The sequence below is a fragment of the Mesoplodon mirus genome (assembly GCF_964341445.2).
Source record: "Mesoplodon mirus genome assembly, chromosome: 10".
Taxonomy (NCBI): Eukaryota; Metazoa; Chordata; class Mammalia; order Artiodactyla; family Ziphiidae; genus Mesoplodon; species Mesoplodon mirus.
The window spans coordinates 31,016,215-31,029,918 of NC_138986.1; positions in this window are offsets into that span (position 1 = coordinate 31,016,215).

The following is a 13,704-nucleotide window of genomic DNA, read 5'->3' on the forward strand; positions in this document are numbered from 1 at the left end:
TATCCTGGGAGGGAAGAGGGTTCCAGCCCCAGGAACCATAAGTCTGGGGTCTTAGCACTCACATAAACACAGCATATGAAGCTCTGATGCCAGGAGGTGGAGATGAAAATAAGACCACCACCCCAAGCTCTTTGCCCAGTAAAGCCAGAACACTTGAAAGGGTGGTCTAGAGAAAAAAAAATCAAACTACTAGCACAAGAGAAACAGTTTTGTCTGACTGGATAGGAAAAAAAAAGTCTCTTCTGGCATTAATAGTTGTGGGCTTTCCCATAAGTAGTTTGAGGTCTGAAGGAGCACTACTTATATAGTCTAGGAACCCTCAAGCTAGGAGATTAATATAAAGGTTAGTCCCAAAATGCTAATATCTTCAATGTGCCTGACTAAAGCAAACTGGAAACCATTTTGGAGCGGCATATTCCCAAGTCAGGCTGTGGAGAATTTCCATGGATAAATATGTGTTCACAATTCAAAATTATAAAATTATAAATCTTTCATGAGGGAATGTTAGGGCACAAAAACAGGAATTTTAGGCCCCTAAAAATTAATGTAATGGGGGAGTAGCATATCAGTTCGGGAGGGGTTTGGGGTGAGAAATAGGTCTCTACTCTGTGCAAATGGCAATGGCTGTGAATGGCTCCCCTGAGCTCTTGAGTTGAGAGAATTCTGAGGCCACGTCCAGGCTCAGTGGAAAAGCCTGATTGTCGTATGTAGTGTTCTCTTCTTATTGGAAAATGTTGTTTGTCTATATTATCTCTCTGGATCAGGGATGCCAGGGCCTAACAAGTAGTTTGAGATAATAAAGTATGTAACTAAAAGAGACAAAAATAGCAGCGAAGCATTCTAAGTCCTCCATAATGCCTTCCCCAACTTACTCCCTTCTATAAGTCTCCACTGCACTTTGTACATCCATTAATTATAACCTATCAGGGACTAATATTAGAAGTGTACAGATCTACCTCCTGTACTAGGCAGTGAGCTCCTTAAAGGAAAAATAGATGATGTTTCATTCAAATATGTATACCTAGGGCCTATCAAAGTATGTAGCACAGAGCATGGGTTTACTAAAAGTGTGCTGAATTGAACTGAGGGAGAGGAGTGAGCCATGGGGCATAAGCAACCACTTCATTCTTTATGCTGTCTTGCCAGACAAACGAAAACCATTCACTTTATCCAAAGCACCAAAGAGGGAAAAACAAACAAACATTTGAATCACACATTTATTTTTGTATATCTCCTTCTAACAAATTCTTGATAAGTGATTGACAAATCAGCTTTTTCAAAACAAAGCTCTTTAACTCTTTGCTAATCTACCTGTCTTTCTGGAATCCCAGATTCTATGGCCACGGTAGTGACACCAACTGGTTAGAAGCATCAAAGGCAGCAATCAGCCTTCAGAGGACAGTCCCCGTGGGACACAGGAAGTCAACTAATGGAAGGGTTAGCAGTCCAGCTGCCTCATGTGCCACCTAAAAGCTACTATTTTTATTCCTCATAAGATATTTTCCACTTCAATATTGTTGCCTATTTCCCCTTGATATATCTCTTACTTCCCAATTAAGTTTCAGGGTTTCTTTTTCTTTTCCAGTTTCAACCCCAAATTCCCTCCCCAGAGATATCTCTCCAAACATGGTTTTATGAGGAAGGCTAACAGTCCTGGCCTGGAGGGTGTTAACGGTACCTTTGATATGGGTGAGAGCACAAAGGCCCCTCTCACCTCCAGGGAGGGCTGCCAAACAGGCAACCAGTTTAAAGAGATAGAACTCAAGCCCTGCCCTCCTCTCCTTCATTACACCCCACATCCAAAATCTCTATCTATCACTCACACTCCTGTTTGGTCTGGACAAGGGAGTGACTTTGGCAAGGCTCTCAGAATATTCATGAATTCTGGCATTCCCCTTTGCGGTCCAGTCAACCACAGTGGATTAGTTCAGTTTCCCCTTTTCACAGAATTTTAGGAGTTAGTAGACAAATTTGGAGACGTGCTGTTGAGAGATCAGATTACTTAGAGTGGCAGACTCGAAAGAATAAGGAGAAAAAAAAAAAAAGCTCCACGGAAGATAAGGCATTTGAGCAAGACCTTGAGGGAAATGGATAAAGATACTCCATGGGGACAGGGCAGAGCACACACAAAGATGGAGACGATGGGAGGTGGCCATGGGGTACATCAAGGGTCATGGTTTGAGTAAAATGTAACAAATATAACAGGATAAATGAAGATGAGAAGTAAAAAGTGATGTTAATAATCTGGTTGGGGTCAGATGGTCAACGTAAAAGAATTGCAAAATTATTCTGTGGCAACAACCAAAACCACAACCATTTGAGTATCTACAATTTGAGTATTTACCATAGCCACTGAGGTTACCATGATGTCTCAGGCATGGGCTCAAAGTCCCCTCTAGGAACCCACAGTCTAGTATCTACTCACTAGACTTTTGAGAAACACACATTATAAAATAAGGGTATTTTACCCTGTGGCATAAACCAAGTGTCTTAGGAAGCCAGAGGCATGGGGGGAAGTGGCAGGGGTCAGAGAAGCAAGTTCAGTATTACTGCAGGAGGAGGTGAATTCGTTTTTTCTGTTTTTAGCTTTTGACCCTGTTCACCTATTTCCCCTAGTCTCCAACTCTGGCAATCACCTATCTGTTCTCTGTTTCTGTAAGTTCAGTTTTTTTAGATTCAACATATTAGTGAGATCATACAGTGTTTGTCTTTCTCTGACTTATTTCACTTAACAATATCCATCCATGTTGTTGTAAATGGTAAGATATCCTCTTTATTGGTCAAATAACATTCTACATTTACACCACAATTTCTTTCTTTATCCATTGGAATACTTAAGGTTGTTTCAGTGTTTTGACTATTATAGATAATGCTGCAATAAACATGAGGGTGCAGATATCTCTTCCAGATAGTGAATTCATTTCCTTTGCATATATACCCAGAAGTGGGATATCTGGATCATGTGGTAGCTTTATTTTTAATTTGTTGAGGAACCTCCATACTGTTTTCCACAGTGGCTGTACCTCGTTATCTCTTGCCTTTTTGATGATAGTCATTCTCATTGTGCTTTTGATTTGCGTTTCCCTGATGATCAGTGAGTTTGAGCACCTTCTCATGTACCTGTTGGTCATTGGAAAATATCTATTCAGGTCCTTTGCCCACTTTAAAATTGGATTTATTATTATTATTATTCATTATTATTGCTATTGAGTTGTATGTTTTCCTTATATATTTTGAGTATTTACCTCTTATCAGATATGTGGTTTGCAAATATTTTCTCCCATTCTGTAGGTTATCTTTTTATTTTGTTGATCATTTCTCTTGCTGTGAGGAAGCTTTTTAGTTTTATATAGTCCCACTTGCTTATTTTTGCTTTTGTTGCTTTGTGCTTTAGGTATCATATCCAAAAAAAAAAAAATCTTTGTGAAGACCAATGTCAAGAAGCTCTTTCCCTATATTTTCTTCTAGGAGTTTTATGGTTTCAGGCCTTATATTTAAGTCTTTAATCCATATCGAGTTAATTTTTGTGAGTGGTGTAAGATAGGGGCCCAGTTTCATTCTTTTGCATGTGAATATCCAATTTTCCAAGGACCATATTGAAGAGACTGTCTTTTCGGCTCCCTTGTCAAATATTAGTTGACCATGGGAGGAAGTGAATTTAAATTGGGCTTTGGAGAGTGAGATAATCAGAGGTTTGGGAATTGATAGGATGTGTGAGCAAGACAAGAGGTATTGTTAAGGGACAAAGCAAGTGGGTTTGGATCAGCAGAATATTAGTAAATATTTAACAACTAGCTGGAAGAGATGGAAGGTACTGGTTTGTAACAACAGAAAATTTCTATCGTAAATGCTTCTGTGATAGACAATTTCAAGCTACCAATGTAAAGTCAACCCACTTGCAAAATCTCTAACAAATTATCAATCAGCTTTTATGAGCCTACTGAGGCTGGACACTACACAAAACAGCCTGGTTTGAACATATTGAATTTGAGATGACTGTCAGACATCTAGACGGAGGTTAGTCACCTAGTCGTAAGAATTACAGGTCAATTGTTCCAATGAGAAGCTGAGCCAAAGTAGGGTCTTCAAAGTCCCGCAGGTCTGCTGTATTGGGGGAGAGTGGCTCCATGCCCCTCTTCAACTAAAGTAGCTCAGCTCTAAATCTGTTTTATGTTTAAACAGTAGGTACCACTTCACTAGTTTAGAGGCACCAAATAAAACAGTGTTTCAGGTGATATTCAAATTAAAAGATACCTTCAGATTAGCATTATGTCCCACATGCCCTTAGAATTACCCTTTCTAAGCAGCCTAAGTAAACTCCTAGGTCCTTCGCGCTGATGCTTGTTACAGTATTTCCCATAATCACTTATCGCCACCTGCTGGATGAAGAGAAGCAGCGCTCAAGGACAAATTGTATCTCAAGGACAAACTGAACTCTTAAGTAGCTATAACTTCTGGGCTGTTTGTCCTCTGTCACTGTTGTTGTTGAAGCAAAAGCCAGTTGAAAAAAGATAGTGCAGACAGTTCAGAGAAATGGCATCTGCCACGGACATCTGCAGCCATCGCTGGCTGTTCTGAGAGCATCTACATGCCTGCTGAAGGTCTCTGCTGATTGGCCCAGACTTCAGTGACTTGTGAGATACAAGGGGAGGTACTTCTCCTATATGATACTCTTTGCAAACAGTTCCTCTCAGTGGTCAGTGTTCTAACGGATACTCAAAATGATAGGCAGTGCTTCCCAAGGAATTCCCATGGCATCTGTATATTTAGTTCATGAGCATCATATGCCCTTAATATTTCCTAAACTGAAGGGATCCTATGGTGATATTTCACTGTGATCTAATAATATTTTAAAGGTTTTGATTATCCACTTTATCCTATCAATAAAATGAGAGTCACCTCAATTTTTTGGCAAAGTGATTATGGCTTATCAATTCTACCTAAACATAATGGCAAGGGCCAACTATAGTTGCTGACTTTTTCTTTTCTTACTTTAATCTAATTCATAAGAATGAGGACTTTGTTATAAGAAGAAAAACAATAACCAAGAGAAAATACAAAAGATATCTTAAAGTAATTGGTTAGATAATTATTAATGTGATCACTGCTTTTCATATAATCACTGCAAGGTGAAAAATTCTACCAGGAGTATGAGTTTTCTTTGTATTGAAGGGGTTCAGGACAAGTCTCCCCAAAATGTGCCACTGTGGTATGTGGATTATTTTGCACTAAAGGCAACGGAGAACTTGTAGATTCAAGAGAAACTTTTGCCCCTCCGGTGAGTACCTGGAAGAATTTAAATTAGGAGTTTTTCCCAGAATTAGAGTTATTGCGAGAGATCAGTTTTATTCGAGTGGCCCATCTGTGTGGCAGGGCAAACATCTAATTACCCAACATCTGCTTTTCTTCTTATTGTCCTGTGAATGACCCCCCTAACCTTGGAAGGCTCAAGCCCCTAAGCCATTCCTTAGCTCAGAATGGCATATAGGCTTCATTTTACCTTTCTGTCTTTGAACCTTTCAGGTATGTGGAGCTCTCATATGTTCAAAATTAAACTTTGTTTTTCTCCTGTTTATCTGTTTCACATCAATTTGATTATTAGATGAGCTGAAAGAAACTTTGAAGAGTAGAGGAAAATTCTTTCTCCGCAACAGTATTATTTATTATTTTTTCTAATTGTTTTATATAAACCTACTGTTTTTATAAACATAAAAAATGGATGCTCATCAGAAACATAGCAACTAATGTTCAGATTTAATCTGATTGAGAAAAATTAAATAAAATGGCATTTCTATCAACCAACATTTGTCAAAAAACCTACATTTAACATTATTGTTAATGGTGAAAAATAATGTTTGCTTGCTAGGACTGGGAACAAGGTAAGGATGCCCATTCACCACTGCTATTCAACATAATACTATATGTTCTAGCCAGTGATATAAAGCAAAAAAGGAAATAAAAGGGATACAGATTGGAAAGGAAGAAATATAGCTGTCCTCATTTGCAGATGGTATGATTATCTACATAAAAAATTCCAAGAAATCTATTCAAAAAAATCCTAGATCTAGTAAAAGAGTTCAGCAAAATTGCATGATACAAGATCAATATACAAAAACTAATTGTATTTCTATACACTAGCAATGAACACTTGGAGATCAAAATCTTAAATACAATACTATTTACAATTTCTAAAAAAAGAAAAATGCTTAGGTGTAAATCTAATAAAAACATGATGAAAACTGTAAAATATAAATGAAAGAAATCAAAGATCTAAATAAATGAAGAGACATACTGCTGTCATGGACTGGAAAACTCAACATAGAAAAGATGTCAATTCTCTTCAAATTGATATACAGGTTTATTGCAATTTCTGTCAAAATTCCAGAAGATATTTTGTTGGTAAGGACAAGATTATTTTAAAATATATGTGGAAAGGTAAAGTAACTAGAATAGTTAAAACAATTTTGAAGAAAAAAAAAAAGAATCACATGGGAAGACTCACTCTACCTGATTTCAACATTTACTATATAGGTTCAGTAAGCAACATAGATCAATGGAAAAAAATTTAGAACCCAGAAATAGACCCACAAAAATATGCCCAATTAGTTTTTGACAAAGGTACAAAAGCAATGCAATGGAAGAAGAATAGCTTTTTCAACATATAATGTTAGAGAAATTGAATACTCAAGGCAAAAATATAAACCTTAAACTAAACACACATTTTGAACAAAAATTAATTCAAGGTTTTGGATCATAGATTTATATGTAAAACATAAAATGATAATGCTTTAGAAGAAGTCACAGGAGAGAATCTTCAGGACCTAAGGTTTGGTGAAGTGTTCTTAGACCTGACACCAAAATACTTAAAAAAAAAAAAAAAAAGGATAAATTAGACCTCATCAAAATTAAAAGCATTTTAATTTTGCTAAGTAAGTGCATCAAAAGTTCCTCATAAGACCCTGTTAAGAGGTTGAAAAGACAATCTACAGACCAAGAGAAAAATATTTCCAAGCCACATATCTGATAAAGAATTCATATACAGACTTTTAAAAGAATTCTCAAAACACAACAGTAAAAAATTAATTAAATAAACCATCCGATTAAAAAATGGGCAAAAGACAGGAAGAGATACTGCACTAGAGGATATACAGATGGCAAATAGAGGATATACAGACGGCAAATAGGACATGAAAACATTCAACATCATTAGCAAATAAAGAAATGCAAATTAAGATCACTATGAGATATTGCACACCTATCAAAATGGCAAAAATGAAATACTGACACCCAGATTGTTGGCAAGGATGAGGGAAAACTGGATCTTTCATACATTACATGTGGCGATGTAAAATGGTACGGTCATTCTGGAAAATAGTTGGGCAGTTTCTCAAAAAAACTAAACATACACTTACTATACAACCCAGCAATTGTCCTGCTGGGCATTTACCCCAGAGAAGTGAAGACTTATGTCTAAACAAAAACCTGCACGTGATTGTTCATAGCAGTTTTACATGTAGTAGCTAAAAACTGGAAATAACCAAAATAGATGAATGTTTAAACAGACCATGTTCATCCATAACAAGAATGCTACTCTGCAATTAAAAAAAAATAAAGGAACAAACTAGTGATATATGTAACAACTAGGATGGATCTCAAGGACATTGTACTGTGTAGAAACAAAAGCCAATATCAAAGAGTCACATATTATATGATTCCATTTATATAACATTCCTAAAATGACAAAATACCTTAATATATGTATCTATCTCCTGAATTTGATTTACATGATTTACCTATGTCTTTCTATTAGTTGTTATCTCTGGGGGCCAATGTCATCTTTTACAGATGAACTGTTGTTAGGAGTTAGGGATGATGGAGGGAGGAGGTGGGTGTGACTCTCCAGGGGTAGCTGCGGGGGGTCTGTGGTGATGGAATACTTGATTGCAGTGGCACTTATGAAATCTAAACATCTCATAAAATGACACAGAACTATGCACACACTTTATACCGTTATCAACTTTCTGTTTTGAAGATGCAATCACCGGGAAAACAGGATGAGGTATACGTGGGACTATCTGTACTGCCTCTGCAACTTCCTGTGAATCTGTAATTATTTCAAAATAAAGAGCCGTTCTTGAAAAATCCAACTAGAGAAAAAAGAGAATATATTAATGTACAATTAATATATTAATATTTGTATGATCAGATTACTTCTTCTTAGTGAATTCTAAGGGTAGGGATCCCATTTACTCATTATACTTCTGCTGAGTCTCTTTACTGACTCTTTATGCCCCAATTTTTATTCTCTAGTACACAGACAAATTCTATCACATTTATAACGCTTGACTGAATTTAATGATTTACGTGTCAATGTCACTCTATTAGATGCCAAATTCAGGTCTACACCAGTGTCATCTTTGAAACCTGTGTTTAGCACAGCTCCTGGCACCTGTTAGGGGTTAAATAAAGGTTGGTGAATGAGTGAGCTATATCCAAATGAACTGTACGTTCATTTTTAAAAAATGGAAGAATGAATGAGTGAATAATTGCAGATAACAGCTATGGGAGTTTAGAGTCTCTACAGGAAATATTTTGGTAAATGAAAGCACCTAATCTTACAGGACACATGCTTATTCCATCAGTCCTGGTTATTTCCTAAAATGAAACAATTCCAAGATGGCCAGCAGGGGGCGAACTGCTCCTCAGTTTAGTGCTGAAATCTACCAAGTACCGTGGCTACAGGAGTTTCCTATATTCAGTTTTATCTCATGTTTACATTTACAGAACTAACAATGTTTCTAAAATGACAAATTTTTTTGTTATTTTTGCTCTTGCTATATTTATTTTTGCTGTGAAGCTTAACTGTAAACTTGCAAATTCCCCATCTACAATCAGGATTTACCACCTATCTTGTCACCATGTCTTTCCCCACCCCTCGACTGAAAAAAAAAAAAAATGTGGTCAAACAAACAAAACCCACCTTACTTAAAATATACCATGTTGGGCTTCCCTGGTGGCGCAGTGGTTGAGAGTCCGCCTGCCGATGCACGGGACATGGGTTCGTGCCCCGGTCCGGGAAGATCCCACATGCCGCGGAGCAGCTGGGCCCATGAGCCATGGCCGCTGAGCCTGCGCGTCCGGAGCCTGTGCTCCGCAACGGGAGAGGCCTCAGCAGTGAGAGGGCCGCATACCGAAAAAAAAAAAAAACCGTGTTAACCATTTTTAAGTGTACAGTTCAGTAGTGGTGAATATATTTGCACTGTTCTGCAACAGATCTCCAGAACTTTTTTGTCTTGCAAAACAGATGCCCATTTAACATCTCCCTATTTCCCCCACCTACACACCACTGGTAACCACCATTCTACTTCCTGTTTCTGTGAATTTGACACTTTAGATGCCCCATATAAGTGGAGCCATACAATACTGTCTTTTGTTGACTGACTTATTCACCTATGTCCTCCAGGTTCATGTATGTTGGAGCATGTAACAGATTTTCTTTCCTTTTTAAGGCTGAGTGATATTTTATTGTATGTATCGACAACATTTTGCTTATCTATTCATCCATCCATGGACATTGGGGTTGCTCTCAGCTATCCTGAATAATGCTTCAATGAACACTGATGTGCATCAATGTGTCCTTTCAAATATGGAATCAACAGTCGCACACAAATGCCTTAAGTCTCAATTTTCAACTCAGCCTTGTCCCCTTCAGAGTGTTTCACAAACAACTGGAGACAGATTTTGAAGAACAGCAACATCGTATAACACATAACTCAAGTAGTCCTTTCTTCTACCTTCAACAGTCTCTACCATTTCCAGCCTCTGCCCACTGCCTGGTCCCAAAGCCAATGTCACATGTTTCAAGTTGGGCTTATGATACCATCCTTGTTCAGGTATCAATTATATATTTTTGCATAAAAACCTCCCTAAGACATAGTAGCTTAAAATAATGATTTAATATTTCTCATGATTCTGTGACGGTGATCAGCTGGGTGGTTCTTCTGATGGTTTCCTTTGGGGCCACTCAGACAGCTGCAGTCATCTGGCAGCTCCATTGGGGCTAGAGGCCATCAGATGGCCTTATCCTCTCATTTGGGCCCTTGGAACCGGCTGTGAGCTGAGCCTCTCTCCTACATATTTTCTCATCATTCAGTAGTTAAGCACTGACTTCCTTACATGATAGTAGGAGCATTTTCAGAGCCAGAAGCATAAGTGGCAAGGTGACCTCATTGGTGGACAACCTCATCAGTGGAGAAATGTCACTTCTGCCACATTCTATTGGTCAAAGTAAGTCACCAGGCTAACCCACATTCAAGGGATGGAGCAGCAAAGTCACATTGCAAAGAGGCATTTGGAATGGAAAGAGCCAACCATCTATTATAATCGTTAAATAGGGACATAATGGGAGGAAAACCAGTGAAACAGAGAAAGAGAAAATACGGTTGACAGATATGTGAAATCTCTTTGGTATGCACTAAATTGGAGAAATAAGTCAAAGTCTAAAATTATCCAACATAGGATTTTTTAACCTAAGGTGAATTGTACCTTTCTCTGAGACACAATCTCTGAAGAAGGAAAGATCTCAAATATCCTAGAAAGTCTAAGACAACCTCAGTCCATCTTTCCTCCCATCCCTACACTACCCTTGGACTTCAGAAAATTGGATAGGACATAAAATATTCCTCCCTGACACAGTTTAAAGGAAAACACAAACAACACTCAGACACAACTGGAAGATGATTGCTTCATCTCAGAACAAAATAGGATGAGTAATATAAAAAGAAATGGCATTAAACTCAGCAAATTACTACAGGATATAAAAGAAGGAAGGCTGGAAGGAAGGGCGGGAGGGAGGAGGGAAAGAAGGGAGGGAGGGAGGAAGGAACAAAGGAAGGAAGGAGGGAAGGAAGGAAGAGCTCATTACATCAATCCCATCTAGAAGAAAAACACATAGGTCAAAAGAAATGCTGCACATTACAGAACAGGTTAACAGAAATGTGAATCCAAAAAATAAGAATAAAGTTAAGGAAGGTATAATAAAACAATAGGAGGAGATTTTAAAAGAGGGGATAGTAGGCTCAAAAAAGTAATAATATAGAAATAATAAATTACAAATAAGAAAGAAGAAAATAAACATTACTGAAAAATGGAATCTGGGCCATGTAAGGAGGCTTAAGATAATCATAGTGTTTGAAAATATAACACAAAAAGATTGATGCAATTATCAATCAATTAATAAACTAGAAAGGATGTTAACAGTGGGTGGCTGCATCGGATGATTGTTATTTTCCTCCTTATATTTTACAATATATTTTTTAAATTACCAAAATAAAAATAAAAGCTGTCAATTCGGAAATTGTTATTTTTTTTAAGAGAGGTTATAAAAAGTAGTGAAGTTTGGCCAGGTGGTCTGAAACTAATTTATTGGAGTTTCCAAAAAAGGGGAGAGGTTGGTGAAGAAATAACATCAGGAAATAAAAACCAATCACTTATCTGTCCTTTCCTACAGTGAGAAGAGAAGACTGTGAGGCAGCCAGAGGGAACAGATGCCACAGGGTAAATACTTTAGAGGAATAGAAGAAGGACACGTGCATAGTCAAAGCAGAGATGTGGAATCCGTTCAGAGGTAGGAATCACAGATGTGCGTGTGAGAAAGAAGCATTAATCATTAAGAAAACAAAGCCCTGGAGGAAGTGAGGAGTCAGGCCTGGTGGAAAAAGAAAAAGAATCACACTTCTTCTATGATGGATTAGAAGGAAGTTGGACCAGGTGTGCACACAGAAAACAGGAAAGAAGATGATAAAAGACACATGTCTTGTGCAGTACGGCAGAATTCAAGTCAGAATGGGCCTTTTGGAATTGTGTTAGCATCGCCATGGCAAACAGCAATGTAATGAGGGAATGACACGTACACACTGTTAATCTGTACCAAGTCAATATCCTTTGGTACTGGATACTTTATGCTGTTCAGACATTTATTACCACCTATATAGACATGGGTAAAGATACTTCAAATACTTTATGAATTTTCAAAATATTTTTTGCCTAAATGAATTTTACTGTTTTTTTTCCAGATTATAAAATTAATGCATTATAGAGGAACAAGAAACTGAAGATCACCCCAAATCCCACCACTCAGATACAAATATTGTTAATATTTTAGGGCATTAACTTCCAGAGGGAACAATGAGAGGGATGACACTGAAGAGGAGAGAAAGAGAAGAAAAGGAAGAGAAGAAAGAAGAAGGGGAAAGAGGAGGAAAGGGGATTTTATTTTTCCTTTCACCAGAATCGATAAATTATCATATGCTATTTTAGAAGCTGTCATTTTGAATTCCTATGGTGTGAAGTTTTCCACTTTAGTAAATTTAGATAAGCATCACTTTTTAAGAGTTTATTCTATTATATGAATATACTATACCATTACTGTTTCTCTAGTAATAGTCAACCATTTCGACTGAGCATGACTTTGTATCTTCCAGCAGTTGAATCATGTCTTCTTCAGAACAAATTTGAAGAACTAAAAGTTCTTCATACAGAAGACTGAAGTGTTTGTGGACAATTTTTAGACTTTCAGAACACAGCTATCAAATTGCCGTCAGAGATGTCATAGCATCTTATGTTGTGCTGTCCTCCTCAAGGTCTGACTGCCTATAACTTTGAAACACTGGAGATCTGCATCTTTTTAATCATTTTCCTACATGGTAAGCACAAAAATATGTTAATTAATGAATTAAAACATTTTATGCATTTATGTTTTCTCTTTTCATTTCTTTCCTGTGCATGTCTTAATCCAGACTTTTGCCCATTTTTCAATTGAGGGTTAACGTATCTTTGTTTTGTTTTAAGTGCTTTTTTTTTTTTTTTTTTTTTCGGTACGCGGGCCTCTCACTGCTGTGGCCTCTCCCGTTGCGGAGCACAGGCTCCGGACACGCAGGCTCAGCAGCCATGGCTCACGGGCCCAGCCGCTCCGCGGCACGTGGGATCTTCCCAGACCGGGGCACGAACCCGCGTCCCCTGCATCAGTAGGCGGACCCTCAACCACTGCGCCACCAGGGAAGTCCCTAAGTGCTTTTTTTTTTAAATTGGTGATATTTCATACTATTAATACACTATTAATAAAGTTATTTCAAGAACTGTTTCAGAGTTCAATTACTGATGGAGTACAACTTGATGAACTTGAACATTTTCAATGTGTTTATTAAGAAGGCAATATGACATACTCCTTAAATGTATGAACTTTGCCAGAACCTGGGTTCAAATCCTTGCCAGGGGTAACCCCCTAGCTATGGTTAGATGAGTATTTTCACATTACAGGATTGTTGAGAATATATATGTAAATCATTTAGCACAATGTCTGGAAAAAAATAAGTACCCAGTAATGGGTAGTTATTATAATTAACATCACATTTGATCTCAAGATCTTTGTTATCATAATAATATTACTGATTCATTGGTTATTTGAGAATTTAAGTTTAATCATTTGTCAACCTTCCATCAGAGATGGATGGGATGATTTCACCCACCTCTAACACTTCTTGGTTCACTACTATCTTAGCCAATGCTAGATTCCATTGCTCTAAATTTCAAAGATAGGAGGAAGGTGTGGAAAGAGGAAAATCTCTCCTCTTTGGTAAAGGGAAGTTGCCTGAAGTCTGTCTGTTCCAGAAGCTCCAGTGTGGTTGCTACCACCTACTTATTTCT